Here is a 16,667-nt window from a genome sequence, read left to right on the forward strand (position 1 = left end):
ATTACGATTTCGTTGCTATGCAATCGGCTATTCTCGTACGAAGCACTCGTATTGTGTGGTGCAGCCTTAACCACTAACCGTCAACACTCGTCTAGGACAGACACCGTGCTTGAATCATAATTGGATATACGAAAATAAATCGGACTGAAATGACAGCACCGCTATCAACACAGTCTGTAAACTTTCTAATTCATGAAGCGTTGAGAATCTCTTCTAAAGTAATGATCATATACTGAACTCCACTGAAAACGCACCAGTCACATTCGTCGTTGTAAAAACAATATCAGAAGACATAATACATGTACATTTGACTAATTTTGCATAATTGGATTTATTCTGGTAGCCAATAGATAACCGAAAATTTGTAAACAAGGGTTAGGGTCACGGTTAGGATGGGGGTTTAACATGTAATACTGCAACAAGCAGCCGACGTCGAACAGTGGTGGCTCTAACTGGATCTCGGCTGTCTTCAACTGAAAATGTGAAGATGTTCTAGCAAACCGGAAGTACTCTACCTGACATAATGTGCCATTCGGCAGATGTGTACGTACAATATTGCGACTAATTCTGGGTGTGGCCACACGCTGTTGTCCAGGCCAGGCTCGATCCTTGATGGAACCTGTTTGCTGGGTGCGACTTTCCAGTCTCATCATTGTTGAATAATGACATCCAAACTCTTGCGCTCCAGCGTGTGTAGACACTCAAGCCTGGTGCTAAAAGTTTTGTTTGTTTAACGACACCACTAGAGGACACTGATTTATTAATCATCGGCTATTGGCTGTCAAACATTTGGTAATTTTGGCATATAGTCTTAGAGAGGAAACCCGCTACATTTTGTCCATTAGTAGCAAGGGATCTTTTATATGTACAATCGCACATACAGGATAGCACATACCACGACCATTGATATATCAGTCGATGCACTGGAATGAGCGAGAAATAGCCCAATGGGTCCACCGACGGGGATCAATGCCAAACCGACCGCGCATCAAGCGAGCGCTTTACCACTGGGCTACGTCCCGCTCCCCCCCCCCCCCCCCCCCCCCCCCCCCGAGCTCATTTTATACCACATTTGTAACACGTGCAACTCGCCTTGGTTCTGTGTGAAAATGCCAAATTTCATGTTTTGCTAGTTTTTGATTCCAAGTGTTTTGAAAGCACGTTGTTTTAATACACCTTTGGAAATGGTCCCGCGACTGTTTTCGCACGTTATTAATATTTTATATGTGGTTTGTGGTAAACTCATACATATACGATAACAATAATAACTGAAAATCGTGTGGTGCGGCTTCATTGGAGTTCAGTATATGCTCTATGTCATCTTTGACTGGCTAGTAATGATGTCTGGGTTAATCTATAGTTTCGTGTGACTTGTACTGTAGCTGTAATATTAGTACTAACAGATCGGAAATAATGTGTATGTCATGTAATAGTAGTGATGTTCTATGCTTGTATCATTTACCAAAATAAGGGATCTATACTTGTTTTAAGCCTTCAAGTGTATTACCTGTCACTAATCAATTTGTTATAATGTACGGTATAATATGTATATATATATTTTTTTTTTAAGCCCACAAAACTGTATTAAATATGAACGGTTGTTAATGACTATGTTGCGTATCACTACTCTTTTCTGACCTAGTTTAATGTGATAACTATACTTAATCACTTCTTTTTTTTTTCAATCTTGTGAGCTACGATTCCATTAATGCGTTTGCGGTAGCGTTGCGTTTGCATTATGCGGATTGAGAACGTAAACGCATTGAAACGGACGGAAGAAGTGACGTCAGGAAGAGGGTATTTCCTGGGTATTCCCTTGTTTCCTACACGTGTTTTGGTTTGGCAAAATGCCTCGAGGAACAAAACAATTTTCTGTCACCGAAACAGATAAACTAATTGAACTTGTGAGGCAACATGATTGTCTTTATTTGTTTCCTGGACAGTCTTCCCCACGAATCACGCATGATCTTATAGCAAACTAGGATATTTAGTAGCAAATAATCCTGTTCATGTAAATATCTTTGTATCTTTGATGCACTGGGGGCCATCTTTCCTGTCCTGTTCCAGCGGCGGTAGAGACAGAATACCCTACTGCAGCTGGATATTATTGAAACAGGAGTGGCAGGGTGTTTTTAAATCCCGAATGCATACTGCAAAAGCAACGCAAACGCATTAATGGAATCGTAGTTTGAAAAAAATCTTAACGCAAACGCTTTAATGGAATCCTAGCTTAATGGTAGCTCTACTTCCAACGGCTAATGACTATACTCCGCTAATATATTTTACTTGATATTGGTTTCACACGTTATCACTGTTTGATTTAATCATTCTAGTCAATGCCATGAACTTTAACTTTCTAGTTCAGTTTAATGTTATAAATGACTAATGTTTCACTTAATTACCTTACACGAAATCGCTATTTTAAGATCGCACTTAGTTATTATTACCAACGTTCTACGTGGCATCACCGGTTAACTTACTTAATCACTCTAGTTAGTGTCACTGTCTTTCTAACGGCTCTAATTCAGTATCACTAGCAACTAATCTACTGAAGATAATATAAAAATTATCGAGAAGATATCATCATTTCAACATATTTAACATATATTGGTACGAGTGTCATATTTGTAGTAAAAATGTATATAAAAAAGTTTTGGATACTGGTCTAACAGAGTATCCGGCTTTCATACTCTAGACGGTGTGGAGGCGGGACGTAGCCCAGTGGTAAAGCGCTCGCTTGATGCGCGGTCGGTTTAGGATCGATCTCCATCGGTGGCCCCATTTGGCTATTTCTCGTTCCAGCCAGTGCTGCACAACTGGTGTATTTTTTTTCAGAACAGCATGTCCTCGAACCAGTTCAGCTAAATTGTTAAATAGGCTTATCTTTTCTTCTTTTTTTTTTCTGTTTTTCTTGTTATTAATATTCATAATCTTTAAATAATTTACTATTTTATTTTTGACGAATTATTTGATGGGATCGTACACTTATTGTTCATTTTAAGTAATTATTTAATTTCATCCAACAGTTTGGTACATCACTATTGTGTCTATATATTCATCGTATACACATGGATACACACATGAAAAATGCATTTAAAAAACGGTTGCATTTTTTGCTGTCATGAATTTTACTTGCAGAAAGCAGGAAATTGCATTTCTGGAAATTTCCCGGGGGATCATGTCACAGATAATATAATTTATTTCCATGATGACTTCCACAACATACTAGTACCCAAGGACCCTGCCCTGGACTCTCAACTGAGCTGTAAACTGGCGGTGAGCTTGTTCTGTTATGTGATTGGTTAATTACACTGTTCACCAAGCATCAAAGAGACAGAACACCCTTATAGTTAATGACGTCATTTAGAATATAACCATATTATCGAGTTTTTAGACTTGCGGGTGTTGTTATATGCGTACGGGCTCCTCCCCCCCCCCCCCCCTTTTTTTTTTGGGGGGGTGGGGGTGGGGGAGGAAGGCAGGCTCATTTTTGCCCAAATTAAAGGGACATTCCTGAGTTTGCTGCAATTTTTAAGATGTTACCGACTAACAGAAATTTCTTAACGATTGTAATTACATAAAATATTAGTGGCTGTATATTAAACGTGTTTCTGATTTCATTTTATTTCCTAAAATATTGTTTTTTCGTACGTACGAAATTATTTGAACACAAAATCCAGTTTGGGCTTCTTAGAAATATTAAGACGACTAGAAACACATTGAATATACAGACACTGATGTTCTAAACAAGAAAATATATTTAGTATGTAATTTTAATCGTAAAAATATTTTATTAAACATCTTACAATGGAGCAAACTCAGGAATGTCCCTTTAAATAAAACGCCCAAATCTGGATAACATTTATTTGTATTAGCATTACTGCCAAATAACTACATGTATATAGGGTTGCAAACGAATCACTATGCATTTGTACATGGATTACAAATAATATTCTGGGTAGAATGATAGAAATACATGGTAAAAATGTTTTAAGACAGTTTTTAAAACTTAGTTTTGGGTGGGAGATTGACTTTGTCACTGGAGCTCGGATTCTTAACTTCTGACTTATTTGGTTTGTTAATGATTAAAAAAACACCCCATTTACTGAAGTTCAATTTTCATTGAAAAGTAAGCTAGGCGTTAGGTATTAACTTGAAATAAATATTTTATAATTAATTTTGCCACTGGACGGCGGATGTGACACCATAAATCTTAAGAAAGTGATATACAGCTATTAAGGTTCGCAAAATATTGTAGCCATGGTAACGAACGATACGTGGTCATGGATTAGAGTTTTATGGTTTATCAAGCTTTAAGTTCAATGCTCTACCGTTTTGATAGATTCGGTGAAAACTGTGCGTGCTATTTCACTGTTAGTCTCCAAAAACAGCTCTCTTTTTCTCTCTCTCTCTCTAAGGATGAAAAAACGTGCTTCATGTAATTATATTTATTGATTTAAACTATTTTTATGAAACATAATGAACTGTTATTTGCTCAATTATAAAACCCTGCTATGTTGAAACAAAGTGAAATTTAGTCAATAGTGACTGTTTCTTTGATGACAGCTGTCGGGGCATGTTTACCTATTGGCAAACCGCCATCTTCTAATTGTGTCTCGCGTTATTAGAGCAACGTTTGCAGATACTGACTTGGACGACATTTAATTACACGTGACAACATGAAGTTCAACTGGAAACCATAACTATTTTGAGTAGGTTATCCACCAACATGTATTGCAATATAAAGCTAACGTTCCCTTGAGAGAGGACCCCAATAACTATTATCCAACTGAGACACTAACAGTGATTGTTTTTGATAAAAAAAAAAATATGAACAAGGACAGCTTTGATATTTATTGTAATTTTGTTCATGTGATATGAACAAGAATAGAAAGGAATGGTTAGTTAATGAAACACCAGATTTGCGTTCAGCGACAGCGAGCGACGCTAACGTTCGCGAACTATTTGATTAGTTTCCGATGTAGGAGAATTGTTTTATTTAACGACGCATTCAACACATTTAATCTACGGTTATGTGGTGTCAGACATATTAAGGACCACACAGATAATGAGAGAGGAAACCCGCTGCCGCCAATCAATGGGTTAGTCCAACCGCGCACCAGGCGAGAGGTTTACCACTGAGCTACGTCCCGCCCGGTCCTGATGTAGTCATTCGGTCTAACGTGAAGCGCATGAATCAGTCTAGCGAACGTTTTACAGCTCTGTCTGACTGAACGCAGACCTGCACATTGTCAATAAGTACCTTGTTGGTATCAAACATGGCAGATGCGATCAGTGATCTGCAACACAAGAAGCGAAATGGCCCAAGAGGCTGTGTTTGTTTAAAAAAATTATCAATACGTTGGGTTTATCATGTAGGCGTATGACCCAATCTAGTAATCAAAAGGTTTGTTTTGTTTAACGACCCCACTAGAGCACAATGACTTATTCATCATCGGACCGGCCTCGGTGGCATCGTGGTTAGGCCATCGGTCTACAGGCTGGTAGGTACTGGGTTCGGATCCCAGTCGAGGCATGGGATTTTTAATCCAGATACCAAACCCTGAGTTCGTGCTCCGCAAGGCTCAATGGGTAGGTGTCAACCACTTGCACCGACCAGTGATCCATAACTGGTTCAACAAAGGCTATGGTTTGTGCTATCCTGCCTGTGGGAAGCGCAAATAAAAGATCCCTTGTTGCCTGTCGTAAAAGAGTAGCCTATGTGGCGACAGCGGGTTTCCTCTAAAAACAGTGTCAGAATTACCATATGTTTGACGTCCAATAGCCGATGATAAAATAAAAATCAATGTGCTCTAGTGGCGTCGTTAAATAAAACAAACTTTACTTTTTTTGGTTGAAAAGAGAAATAGCCCAATGGGCCCACCGACGGGGATCGATCCTAGACCGTCCGCGCATCAGACGGGCGCTTTATCACTGGGCTACGTCCCGCCCCCTATTAGTGCAGCAGATTGGTGAAAATTATAGAAGAATTGTGCCTTTGATGATAAAAGCATGAAACTTGGCATGAAGTAAGAACATACCAAAATAGTTATTTCTAGATATAGGGACATTGCAGATTTTTCCTGTAGTTGCCATGGTGGCCATTTTTAAAAATGGCCACCATGGTCACAACACAACTTGATGCAGGGGTTTGAATTTAGCTTACTTTTTGTTCTTTACACAATTAATTACGTTGATTTATAGATATGCCTTTTCACATCATGTAGGGGTGCTGATTCCAAGGACAAATCTAGAGTATGAGCCAAACAGAATTATTATAATTAAGATACTATGGTGTCTATATGTTCTTTGCCAATAAATAGCTTACATAATTATAGTGCAAGTATTTACAAGGTTCATATTAAACTGTTTTATAGGTATATCCATTCCACATATAGAGGTGTAGTTTATTAAACATCCCAGAGCATATCCTGAATGAGAGAGAATTGTCTATGGGAAAGAGTAGCGTTTCTCCCCATTTACTATATTATTTGTTCCTTAATTAATCATTTCTGAATTTTAATTATGAATTTATAGTATCACCGAACTCAAATAGAGAACAAATTATTATTTTTTAATTGCTTTCATACATAATATATATGATTTGTTGTTTTATAAGTAGTACAGGACGTACAGTACAGTACTAATAAAAAAGAGTCATAACTGTGTCGTAATTTTGCACCTTCTTACACTGTTTCCGAATGAATACCTGTCGGTGAGTCCATTGGTCTATTTCTCATTCCATCCAGTGCGCCACGACTTGTATATTAAAAAGATCATTTGCTACTAACTGAAAAATGTAACAGGTGTCCTCTCAATGACTATTTAACAGAATTACCAAATGTTCTACATCCAATAGCCTATCAATGCCCTCTAGTGGTGACGTTAAACAAAAAACCTAACTTTTCTTACAATTTTTCCATGCATATATCTTAAATCCTGATTAGGGTACCCTGGATCAACCTTTGTATGCCACTGATAAACGAATTCGTGGTCCCGGTCAGCAACTCGCGATGAAGACAACTTTATTGTGTTCTTTGGTGCTCTTCATATTGATATGACAGCCCTTAAGGTGGTAAGGGATCTGATGGCAGTGGATGGACAGATGCCCTTGTACAGGCAGTTATAGCAGATTCTTTCTTAAAAGCTACAAATGTAACACACACTCATAAAGCTCATCAAGTTACAGCTTGTAGCCTGCACATACTCCTACATGGTGCAGCCTCAGACTTGTAGAAGCAAAGCATCTGATGTCAGTCAGAGCAGTGAAGTATCAGAGCTAAAGCAAGTCCCCAGTTTTAGTTTTGGTTCATGGTCCTCAGCTGGAAGTGAAAGTCTTGATCTTTGTTCCTGCAATCCAGATGACAAAGTTTCTTTTGTACATTGATACATTGACCAACATTGTCCCATTTTTCTTTGCCTTACATCACACACATTATGCCAGATGGATTCCAATCCATTTGAGAGATTTGGTAACACTTAAAGAATATCATCTTCTTTTATATTCCGAATTTTAGAAAGCAGGTTGATGGTCAAGAAGACTTGTCCCTGCTATTACCATTGATTAGACCCAACATAACGCTGCTGTGAAAGGTGATGGTGGAGCTATAAGCCTGACAGAGAATGCGACAGTTCTTAGGTGCTGGATGGTGTGTGGACTAGAGATAACTCGACTAATAGTTGAGTCATCCATGGAGATGAGTCAGAAGAAGGCAGCAAATTCGGTACATCATGAACAGACCAAACAAACACAGAAATCATTTCTTTGAGATGTCAAGTCACTGACAAATACCATAGAAGGGATCCATTTTGTGAAGGTAGTGATAATCTACAGAAAGTAGACGACCGATACATTGCAGACCATGCTATTGTTTATACCATGCACAGATTTGAGACGTTAGGACAGGATCAGTATGGAATATTTGTGAAAGAAGAGCATATTTTAGAGACAAAATCTATCCAAGAACCAATAGAGAATTTCTGCCGCTCTTCAAACATCCTCCAGTTCGAAATAAATCCAAAGTACAACCGCAAATGTCTGCTCAGTTTCCCAGACTTGTCAGGTAAAGGTTGGCAACTTGGATGAGTTATTTTAGCATGAGAATCAAGCCTGGCCATCATCACTGCCACATATAGGGAAACTGAGTCTGACCCCTTGTGTACTGCCTAGAGGAGCTTATTACATCAGATTGCAATATTAACAGACCTCCTGTTGAGGTAGGCATCCTTGATGGTGAAGCTGTAAATAGCATGCTGAAACCAGAAATTTCCATGAATATGCAGGTCAGATCTTCCTCACATATCTGGTATCACAATTACAATGGGCTATAAGGAATGATGTCATCTGGGATGTTTACAACCTAACTAGTCTGAATTCAAGCACTTGAAACATGAGAGAAAAAGGCACATGGAGCCATTGAGTAAAATTCCTGGAACTTGGCATGGATTACTAAGACTAAACTGTTTTCCTACCTTACCAAGAAATCAGTTCCGTTGGAAACAGAGTGTCAGGTCATTTGGACATGGCTAATTTTATTTTAATATGGCGAAATTATTCTTATGTCATAATTGATATTATTTTTGAAAATATCTCAGTTTCTACTATGTTTTATACATAATTTGGTGAAACGTCCTGCACACCCAGCTCTAGCCCTGGCACACATCTTCAAAATGTCCTATGCAAACAGCCAAGAGATGTCGCCAGTATAGCCCGATATACCCAAGAGGAGGCAGACACACGGATATTGCTTCATGTAGCTGATGCTGTCAGTGAGGAACACACTGGCGTCTTGGCACCATAGCAACTGTTCAATATCTCTGAACTCTGGGTGGCTTTTGGTACTGGACATTTTCGATACCTGGCTGTCCATGAGATATCTCATTGCCCATGTTCCATGGCTTTACTGTCTTCATTCGGTAGTAAGAGCAATGATGGAAGTTGGGCCATCTGGAAAGTAGCAAATGAAGTCACACTAGTTGCTGGTGCCTTAAGAACAACACCAAGCGCCACCTGTGCTTTTCGACCCTCCCAAAAAGAGTACTCGATCAAATACCCCCTACAAAGGCAACCCTTCTACAGTATGTGAAAAGGACAATGTACCAGCCATCACGCTGTTGGGGTCAGATGCTAGTTTGTGCACCAGAACTCCCACCACCAAATGAATAAGGATGGCATCAAGGTAACACAACCTTGCCTAGGGCTACCAATGCATGTAGAGAACTCATTAGATATGGTTGTAGAAAAGGATGTGGAGCGCACTCTGAGTGTTTCAAGGTTGCCATTCCTCATCAGCTTTTAGATGTTGGCCTAGTGTGACCTCTTCGGGGAGTGTTCAGTAGTTACTTCTGGCATTGTTAAAAAAGAAAGAAAGAAATGCTTTATTAACGATGTACTCAACACATTTTATTTACGGTTATATGGCGTCAGACATATGGTTAAGGACCACTCAGATCTTGAGAGGAAATCCGCTGTCGCCACTACATGGGCTACTCTTTCTGATTAGCAGCAAGGGATCTTTTATTTGCATTTCCCACAGGCAGGATAACACTAACCATGGCCTTTGTTGAACCAGTTATGGATCACTGGTCGGTGCAAGTGGTTTACACCTACCCATTGAGCCTTGCAGAGCACTCACTCAGGGTTTGGAGTAGGTACCTGGATTACAAATCCCATGCCTCGACTGGGATCCGAACCCAGTACCTACCAGCCTGTAGACCGATGGCCTAACCACGACGCCACCGAGGCCAGTCAGCATTGTTAAGAGGCACTTGTAACCACCCACTATACACCCCAACTACTGGCGGCTGTTTTAAGTGCACTGCTCTCTACCAGTTTGGTGGACACACTGACCATGAATGATTGCACACATATGTATGAGTGGGAAAAAAATAACGTCGTTTAGCTTATATTCCGGAACTGTCCCTGAAATTTGTATAAAATATCACCTCTACATCATGTACAATGGACATATGTATAAATCAGTGTAATTAGTTCTAAAAAGGACACAAAATATGGTAAATTCAGACACTCGCATTGGATCTTGCGTTAGTCATGGCTCCCAGAGGACAAATCTGCAATGTCCTTATATCTAATTTTTGTCTCCAGGGTATGTCCTAGCATCATGCAAAGTTGCATGCTTTTATCATAAAAGGCACAATTTTGTCACATATCTGCTGCACTATATCTAGTAATCATATCATTATTTACGTAACCACTAGATTCAGTTGCTATACACGGTCTCCATACTATACAGATGTATTTTCTCCGGATTCACGGTATTATTGCTATACCGACATATTATTATTCAAAGGATAAATAATTATTATGATACCGTGTACCCCACCTATACAGAGGGGGTAGGATTTAGCTTGCGTCGCAGGATCGAAAAACCTCAGTGGACCCGTTCAACTGATTGGGTTTTTTTTTTTCTCGTTTCAACAAGTGCACCACAACTGGTCAAAGGCCGTGATATGTGATTTCCTGTCTGTGGGAATGTGCATTAGGAAACGTGTAGAGGGTTTCCTCTGTTGACTACGAGTCAGAATTACCAAATGTTTGACATCCAATAGCCGATGATTAATTAACCAATGTGCTCTAGTGGTGTCGTTAAACAAAACAAACTTTTTACTATACACAGACACTCGGTAATTTCCGTATTTCAAATTCGTTGTAAATCGGAAACTCCGATCTCTTAGATTCCACTGCTTTTTCTTAATTTTGTTCACTTAAACAGAAAGGGCCTGGCATTACTAAATAAGCTTTAGTAGACTGAAGTGATCCATGTACTTCATGTTTTAAATACTAAATTGTTAGAAGCCTTCCTTGAAATTAGTTGACGTTGATGTAACTAATATATTACGATACGTACCACCTGATACTGGGAAAGGCCGTGGTATGTACTATCCTGTCTGTGGGATGGTGCATATAAAAGATCCCTTGCTGCTAATCAAAAAAGAGTAGCCCATGAAGTGGTGACAGCGGGTTTCCTCTCTTAATATGTGTGTGGTCCTTAACCAAATGTCTGACGCCATATAACCGTAAATAAAATGTGTTGAGTGCGTCGTTAAATAAAACATTTCCTTCCTTGATACTGGGAACCCATATCGTGATATATTGCGATACAAAGCATTCTCATAATTTCACAGTTATATCCCTTTAAGGTTCAAGGACACAAACCTCATTTAGTTTGGCTGTATGTCAAATTATTTTGTCTGTTGGCAAATTCCAAATCGCTTAACATTAATAAAATCTATTTCAAACTGACCAACATAATACTGTCGTTTATTATTCATAAGATTCACCAGACGGCTGGTACTGCAAATATGTCTTATGGAGATCTCACGCGCGACTGTGACGTCAAGTATCTACAGAATCAAATTGAGCTGTAACTTTGGTGTATTAGGTCTCTGAAGAATGTTGTGTTACTGTATATTATTTTCTGTGTGTCTAATAATAATAAATTGATAATTTGATAATTTTCAAAGCATGTATACGATTTCGTTAAGTGGTAGAGCGTCTGACTAGGGATCGAGTTGACGTTTTGTCTATTTTCAACCAATGAAGGAAGGAGATGTTTTATTTAACGACGCACTCAACACATTTTATTTACGGTTATAAGGACCACACATATATTGAGAGAGGAAACCCGCTGTCGCCACTTCATGGGCTACTGTTTTTGATTAGCAGCAAGGGATCTTTTATAATCACCATCCCACAGACAGGATAGTACATACCACGGCCTTTGTTACACCAGCTGTGGAGCACTGCCTGCAAGGAGAAATAGCCCAATGGGTCCACCGACGGGGATCGATCCTGGACCGACCGCGCATCAAGCGAAACGTCCCACCCCTTCAACCAATGCTTCACGGATATAATGATACTGTATATCGGTATGTTAGCACAGTCTTCGCCAGGAAAGGCGAGTGATCACTTCCGCACCCCTCCACATTCGCCTGGACAGATTTAGGAGAGCGGCAAATTGGTCGTCTTGCAGTTAAAATGTTTGATACATTTTATTTGACACTTCATGAGATTGCTCGCAAAGCACCATTTCAGGAGAGTGATTTACAGATCGCGTTGATTTTGCACATGGCAAAGATTGTCAATGACCATGGTATACTCTGTTCTAAAGGACATTGCTCCAAAAACTGGCATATATATCAAAGGTACTTGCTGCCCAGGGACCTAATTCACTAAATTCTCGCAAATTTGCGATCTGGCAGTGCAATGCTAAAACACTTACAAAGAGGATGCTTTGTTGTCTAGCAGAGCCTAAGAGACCTTTGTGAATTAGGCCCCAGCTTCGGGGAAAGTCCAAATAATAAATTTCTTGACACATTCACATTGGATGTTCTGGCTGTTCAATGTGACAAACGTTTCCAAATTTTCTTGCTGATATTTAGTAGGTGTAGTCTATCTGGCGGCAGGTGATTTCCTGTCTCTCTATTATTATTGTTATTATTACATGCCTGATGGGTCTGCAGCATTGCTTTTGAACTGCCGTGTATGCCAATTGTTTTGTTGTTATTCACATTGGAGGTTCTGGCTGTTCAATGTGACAAACGTTTCCAAATTTCCTTGCTGATATTTAGTAGAGGTAGCCTATCTGGCGGCAGGTGATCTCCTCTCTCAACATCTAGACCAATCATTTTCTTAATATCTCGACCAAGATTAAAAATAGCCATATTGCCATTGCCAAATAGCTATTGTTAATGGTGTGCCGATGTGTTCTTGAACTAATATTCCTTTCCTTGCCCCACAAAGCAGCGGCTAGTGTTCCAGAAGTTTATAAACCAACATTTCTTTCCTTTCCTTTGTCCACTATCGATTTCAATGTATGCCATTAAACGTTCGTGACAGTGTGTCGTGACAGTGAAGAGTTGGCGAAAAGTGGGGCTATTTCAGAAATAATTATTATTGTTATTATTATATGTCTGCAGCATTGCTTTTGAACTGCCGTGTATGCCAATTGTTTTTGTTGTTCTGGCTGTTCAATGTGACAAACGTTTCCAAATTAAAATACTTTGCATGTATATATTAACGTGAATTTCTGAAGTCTACAAATACCTTTTGGTTTCACATTTGTTTTTGTTTTTATTGCTCTGTTGTTGTCTGTATGTCAGTATGGGATAGAAGAAAGTTTTCTGCCAGAGAGTACGGTGAGTAAAATTGTATATCCTAAAATCTTGGAATTTAATGGATATGTTTTAAGAATTTTCAGATAGGTTATAGTAAGAGAAGTGTTGTTTAAAAATTGTCAAAATGCATGGAATAAAGTGTTCAGTTTCAAAACATTTCCAAACCATAACCACTTAACTGGATCACTTATGGTGCGTTTTTGTTTTTTTACGTACCCTCAAATTATTTTTTGGCAGAAAGCCTGAGCGGTTATACCGACCTCGGTGGTGCAGTGGTTAAGCCGTCGGACTACAGGCTGGTAGGTACAGGGTTCGCAGCCCGGTACGGGCTCCAACCCAGAGTGAGTTCTTACGGGTTCAATGGGTAGGTGTAAGGCCACTACACCCTCTTCTCTCTTACTAACCACTAATCAACTAACAACTAACTCACTGTCCTGGACAGACAGCCCGGATAGCTGAGGTGTGTACCCAGGATAGCGTGCTTGAACCTTAATTGGATATAAGCGCGAAAATAAGTTAAAATGAAAAACAAAATGAGCGGTTATGCATGATGAGCTTGAAATTCAAACATATTGTGTGCATAATTACATTATGTTAAAAATAATGCCTCTTCCCTCCTCCAGTATCAATTATGGAACAGCCCTTGGGGAATACGAGATGCATTAAAGCAATGCGATGCCTCATACCATTCAAGATCAAATGGCACGCACAAACACACGCTGACAGTTCAAACGAAAAGGCTTACACATGCGAGAAGGCAGTTTCTCATACTAACCTATTATCAATGAAGAATATTTGTCATTAAGCAAATCAATGAGATTATATATATTCAAACTGAGTGCTCCCACAAAAAGTGTAATTCGATTTTTTGCCTTAACTCCATAATCACTGTCAAAATTACATTAAGGTAGAATAAAACGGTCAGTTTAACAGTGCCAGGTTAGTAATGACACAAATTGATAGCGGGAGGGGAGGGGGCATAATGTTAGAGTAGTTAAATGGGTATCAGCATGTGTGTCTTGCAATATATACTATTTACTGCAGATAAATGAAAGTAAGATAAAAAGAAGCTACCATTCCGGTTGTTTGTTTGTTGTTTGTTGTTGTTGTTTGTTTGTTTTGTTGTTGTTTGGGTTTGTTTTGGGGTTTGTTTGTTGTTGGGTGGTTTTTTTCGGGGGGTGTTTGTTTTTTTAATCCAAGAAGGGTTAAGGCCTAATTCATTAACTTTCGCAACTGCGATTTTGCAGTGCAATGCAAAACGACTTTTAAAGACGATGTCATATTGCTTAATCGAGCCTACGCGAGCTTTGTGAATTAGGCACCTTGTCTCCATCAACAGTGCAGATGTAAAATCAACTGAAACTGTTTAACATGTAGTAAGAATATACTATTTAAATTCAAGTCATTCAAATAAATCGAACAGACTCGAATTATGGTGAAATTTATTAGATACTGAAAACCACATGAGCGATAGAAACAACCGCCAGAAAGAAATCCAGAGAGAATGAGAAAAAATACAGAAGTGATCGAATGTTGCAAACAAATATTTGAATAGTTCAACTTCATATTCTTTGATGTGAGTAAACATAACATAAGGGAGTTTAATACACATCCATTAGTATTACACTATGTCATTAGATGTAGCACGGGGACGAGTAAATGGGGCTTTCTCCCTAAATTACGACCATTGTGTAGATAGTCACGTCCATGTTAAGTAACAAAGATGTCGGCGCCTATTGCAGTTTTATTTACGGAATTCATCTTTATGCGCAATATTTAGCACGAGGTGTGTATGGTAGTGTATATTGGACCAGAGGGCAAAAAAATCCTTGCAAGGTGCGGCATTGGGCAAGTACAAAGAAGACAGTCATCAGTACAAAGCAAAAGAGAAGCGATCAAAACGAAAGTAAACATAAAAAGACATTGTGTATTGTATATTATAGATAGGCGAACTGTAAAAAAGAGGAAATCTAGAGGGGTTCCGGAAATTCTTGAAATCCTAGGTTAAAATATGTGCCATCTGAAACATTTTGGAGGAAAGGATTATTAAAATGCGAGGAAACGCAATGTTCCATGAGAGGAAAACAGCTGATCCGAGGAGAATTCCCACTCCTGATGTATGGGTTAGTAGATAGGTTGTTAGTTGTGTATTGTGTTAGTAGACAAGCAAGTAGGCACGTATTTGTGTACGTTTCTAGGCAGGCAGGTGTATAATGCATACATATTTATGTAGTTAGTCGCTAACCAGTGGAGAATTATGTTAATAGGTAGGCAGGTAAATAGGTAGGTAGGTACGCTCGTACGTAAATAGGTTGGAAGGTAGGAAAGTGGGTAAGTAGACAGGTAAGTAGGCCCGTAAGTAGTTATGTAGAAAGGTAGGTATGTTATAGACAAGTGATTGCTTACATGGTTGGATGAGGTAGAAAAATGCATGAAGGGATGTGTTATGTGAATAATAGTAATACTGCGTGTGTGTATATATATACTGAACAAAATAAGAAACTTCCGCTAACTTTGCTTGAACATAACTTGATGAAAACAAACCGGGGGAATAATTGTTATATATGCGTTTAAAGAGTGTTCCATGATGCATCGTTTGGTGCAAAAATCATGGGCATAGGTTAACAGAAACTGGGAGAAATTTTGACCAAGTGTGGTAGGGGTTAAAAAAAAAAAAAAATCCACTTAATAACGGGTATGACCACCTCTTGAATTGACCACTGCAGTGCATCGCAGGCGCATAGAATTGACTAAAGTGTTGATTTCTGCCTGTGGAATATTGTTCCATTCCTGAATGAGCGCTTGACGAAGTTCGTTGACGTTAGAGGGTAGGTTGGGACGACGCCTCAATCGTCTGTCCAGACTATCCCAGACATGCTCGATGGGGTTGAGATCAGGACTTTTAGCGGGCCAGTCGTCAATGAAATCAATGTTATTTGTCCTAAGAAAATTTACAGTGTCTCTAGCTGTATGAGAGGTGGCATTATCATGTTGAAAAATCGAGATGTTGGCGTTGTTATGGAACAGAGGAATGACGTGATGAGCGAGAATGTCATCGCGGTAACGTTGAGCATCTAAATTGCCATCAATGACGACTAGTGGTGAACGATAACCATGGGCAATGGCTGCCCAGACCATGACAGAAGCCCCACCCCCGAAACGATCTCGTTCAAGAACACAACAGTCAGCATAGCGTTCATTTCTCCTACGGTAGACGCGCACCCTGCCATAACCACGTTGTAAAGAAAATCTGGATTCATCCGAAAAAAGAACGGTATTCCAGCGTCGCCGTATCCAACGAGTGTGTACACGTGCCCAATTAAGACGATTTAGACGATGACGTTGCATTAAAACGCATTCGACGTAAGGACGTCGTGCATGTAAACCGTTCTCCCGCAGACGATTACGAACAGTTTGCCCACTGATTCGGTTATTATGAAGCCCAGGTGTTTTAGCAGCAGTAGCAGTGGCAGTTTGGAATCGATTGCGCAAATGCGTGTTCATGATATAGCGGTCTTGACCACGCGTTG

At 39.4% G+C, this 16,667-nt stretch overlaps 1 protein-coding gene across 1 annotated transcript in view; it reads right to left on the bottom strand.

Moving 5' to 3' along the window:
* LOC121384116 (serine/threonine-protein kinase 32A-like) overlaps positions 1 to 16,667 on the bottom strand; it is a 122,270-nt gene that overhangs the window by 46,749 nt on the left and 58,854 nt on the right. The window lies entirely within an intron of this gene.

This window comes from Gigantopelta aegis, chromosome 10, assembly GCF_016097555.1.
Source record: "Gigantopelta aegis isolate Gae_Host chromosome 10, Gae_host_genome, whole genome shotgun sequence".
Classification (NCBI taxonomy): Eukaryota; Metazoa; Mollusca; class Gastropoda; order Neomphalida; family Peltospiridae; genus Gigantopelta; species Gigantopelta aegis.